This window comes from Triticum aestivum, chromosome 5A (genome assembly GCF_018294505.1).
Source record: "Triticum aestivum cultivar Chinese Spring chromosome 5A, IWGSC CS RefSeq v2.1, whole genome shotgun sequence".
Lineage (NCBI taxonomy): Eukaryota > Viridiplantae > Streptophyta > Magnoliopsida > Poales > Poaceae > Triticum > Triticum aestivum.
The window spans coordinates 487,732,632-487,736,010 of record NC_057806.1 but is presented as its reverse complement, the minus strand read 5'-3'; the positions used below and the strand labels follow the sequence as shown (position 1 = coordinate 487,736,010).

General features: G+C 42.9%; 1 long non-coding RNA gene across 1 annotated transcript; it reads left to right on the top strand.

Moving 5' to 3' along the window:
• The first annotated feature begins 2,233 nt into the window (after positions 1–2,233).
• LOC123107301 (uncharacterized) lies at positions 2,234–2,839 on the top strand. The gene is made up of 2 exons (XR_006451639.1): positions 2,234–2,376; positions 2,495–2,839. It is a non-coding gene; the product is annotated as an uncharacterized lncRNA (long non-coding RNA).
• The last annotated feature ends 540 nt before the right edge of the window (positions 2,840–3,379 follow it).

Sequence of the window (3,379 nt, the reverse complement as noted above, 5' to 3'; positions counted from 1 at the left end):
AGACTCGATAGGATCTAAATCTTTCTGTTTTAATGTATTAGTCCCTAAATTAGTAGCTAGCACATCCAGTGCAAAATAAAATGCCATAAAATCACATGTCCTAAACGCTTGGGAGCACCGGAAGGAGACAGGAAAACCCTAAACACTTGGGTGCCTTTCTTTCTTCAGAAAGAAAACATGAAAGCGCAGGTTTACTCCAGAGTGGGGGGGGGGGTGAATGGGAGATTTTTAAAAATTCGTCAAACTCTGATGAATTTAACGAAGATCAGAGTGAAGAAATAGAAACGAAAGTGAGACTAATTCATCACAGAATCGTAAAGCATGCATACAAGATAGGATAGATGCAAGTGAATAAAATGCAATCACACAAGCATTCAAGCATATAGAAGATGAATTGAAGAAATGAAAAACAACATGATGAAAGTCTTCAGTTCAAATTCTTCAGAAAGCAGATCACAGATCCTTCAGCAGTGGAATAACTGAAAGTAATGGGTTGAGGAATTTGAAACCAGGATGGCTCGGTGATGACACAACTCTGAAGACACTTATTCTTCACCATATTCCTCTTGAGCTAAGGTCACAGCAAACCTCGCCCAATCACTCGTAGTAAGTCTTCAAGGTAGACCTTCAAAACCTTCACAGACTTGTTCATCGGCACGCCACAATTGCTCTTGGGTGCTCAGGCCATAACGCCTAACCGTCTGGAAGAATTATCATAAATGCCTCTTCGAACATGATTGTTGTCAGGATAAGGATCTACTCGGAAGCTGGCACTCTGCCTAGTAACGGTAGGAATTTAGACTCTCAAATTCGCCGAGGCACTCAATTTCCTCATGGTAGGCAGATTACACTGGCGAAATACTAATTCCTCAATCAGAACAAATTCGTCAGCGATCAGAACAACTACGTCTCTGTCGCTAATGACTTCATCACCTCTGTTGGAGATTTTGAAAGTCTTCACTCAAAGAAATATACTTTGTATATAGGTTTTGAGCATCACTTCGGAAATATGATTTATGTATCACCTAGATCCCCTTTAATAGTACGGTGTTTCCTATGACACAAATAAGAAGAAAGAAACTATGAAAATAAAAGTCTTCAAGCCTCCAATTCTTCACATCAATTTCTTGAAAGGCCGCACCTTCACTCGAAGAAATACTCCCTCCGTCACAGTTTAGAAGGCGCGCTTGGAAATTCTCTGGAACCTAGGTGGTTATCTATTGGTTGTGAGATGGGCTAAAAAATAGCATTCACACTACGCATGCATATAGAAATAGTATATCGGAGTACTAATTAGCTATTAGAAATAAATACAAAGCGCCTTAAACCTTGTCTATTGTGGAAACGCACGCAAATTTAACTGTGCCTTCTAAACTGTGACGGAGGGAGTACATTTTTAGCAATCGTCTTTCGTCGTTAAACCAAATCTTGAGGGACTATAACTCCCGTGTACACTCACAAACACATTAGTTCCTTAACTCATTTGTCTACATTACTTCAAAACTACTAAGGGGCACTAGATGCACTTACAAAAGACATGTATCACAAGCAACCGACTTTATGTGTATTTCGCTCTACAAATAATGCCCCTTCTTTTCTTCTCCTGATGGTTGGTCAAATAATAATGATGTATTTTCTAAAGATGTTTGACTGAGTATGTAGTGATCATGAAAATGAAAACATGAAATATTGCGGAAAGAAGGATCATGTCACTAACAAAATCAAATTAATAGAAGAGTCAGACAGAGTGAGCAAAATTTTGATTATAGTGAACAACGATAGGGAAATTTGTCCGCAAAAAAATGATAGGGAAATTGGAAATAAAAGTGAATATAGGAATAATCTTTTAAAATATTCCAAAAAATAAAATTTTGGGAGTTAAATGGAAGGAATCATAGTTGGATGTGTTACACACGCTTCCCATCAAATACTATCTTACTAGGTAGGTGCAACGGCAATCCATAATATAAGAAAAATATATAGTATTGATTTAGGCCATTTAGCGTGTGTTAATACAATATCACAATCCACAATTGTCAGTACCTCAAGATATGACAAATCCACTCAATATTAACTTACCACAATAAATGCATGATAACGTTACTATACTATACTCCAGGATATGGCATATCCACTGAATATTAACTTACCACAATAAATGCATGAAACGCTGCTACTCCAAGACAAAGTATGTGACTCTATATAAGCGTAGTCAACAACGAGCACCCTAGGCCCAGGGTACAAAAAACCAGAAGAAAAAACCGAGAGGAAGCAAGCAAGGGAGAATTAGGTTTTGCATGGCAGCCTCCAAGATGACAAGCACCCTGTGCTTGGCCGCTCTCGTGGTCATGGCCGTTCTATCGTCATGTCTCGCAGGTGATCCTCTTCTTCTGATCTGTCAGTCATGACCAGGATACTTTGTCTTTGAATTGCATCTCCGCGATCTATTTCCTGGCCTGAGCTATTATTGAATCGGGATTTTGTGCGCGTGCAGAGAATGAAGGATGCGTGCCGATCAAGGGGTACTGCCCTGAAGAGGACTGCAGGAATTTCTGCATGAGAAGTCGATACAGAGGCCGTTGCATCACCAAAGGCACGATGCCCTACTGCTGCTGCGGTCATTTTACTACCCCACCCGGACCCGGACGACGGTCGCCGCTGGAGTGATAGGCATAAACGCCATACATCTTTTTTTTTTCTTGAATACGCACGAGTGTGCGTATCATATATTATAGAAGGAAAGGGTAAGAACCCTCCACAAAATGCCAGTACAAGGTTATTTACATGTAGCCCTCGGCCACACCACCCGACTACTCAGAATAAAAACTACTCGCTACTCTCCCACGTTGCAAGGCCCAGCATGAACACTTCAACTTCCCCTTGCAGTAAGCCTGCCTGCTTCCATGCCTTGGCCTCCCGCTCAATGCTCTTTAGCACCGTGAGTGTGGATGGCACCACTCCGTCAAAGACCACTGCGTTCCGGTGGATCCATAGCTCCCATAGAACCAAGATAGAAATTGTTCTAGATATCCTTCGTTGCTGCCCGATTTCCCCCTGCCTTATGCACCACTCGGGGAGGGATTCTGTCGCCGTTGGGGCACGGTCTGGTTGTCCCAAGGCGAGGCACACCTTGTTCCAAATTGCTCTAGCGAAGACACAGCCGATCGTGATGTGGGTGATGGTCTCCTCCTGTTGGCCGCAGAATGGGCACGAACTGTGGTGAGGGAGTCCCCTTTTGGCGAGGCGGTCAGAGGTCCAGCACCTGTTCTTCATGGCCAGCCAGGCAAAGAACCGACGCTGTAAAGGCGCCCTAGATTTCCACGTGAATTCCGCCGTTGGTGCCACCTCCAGACCCGCGAACTTGGCCGCGTATGCCGAG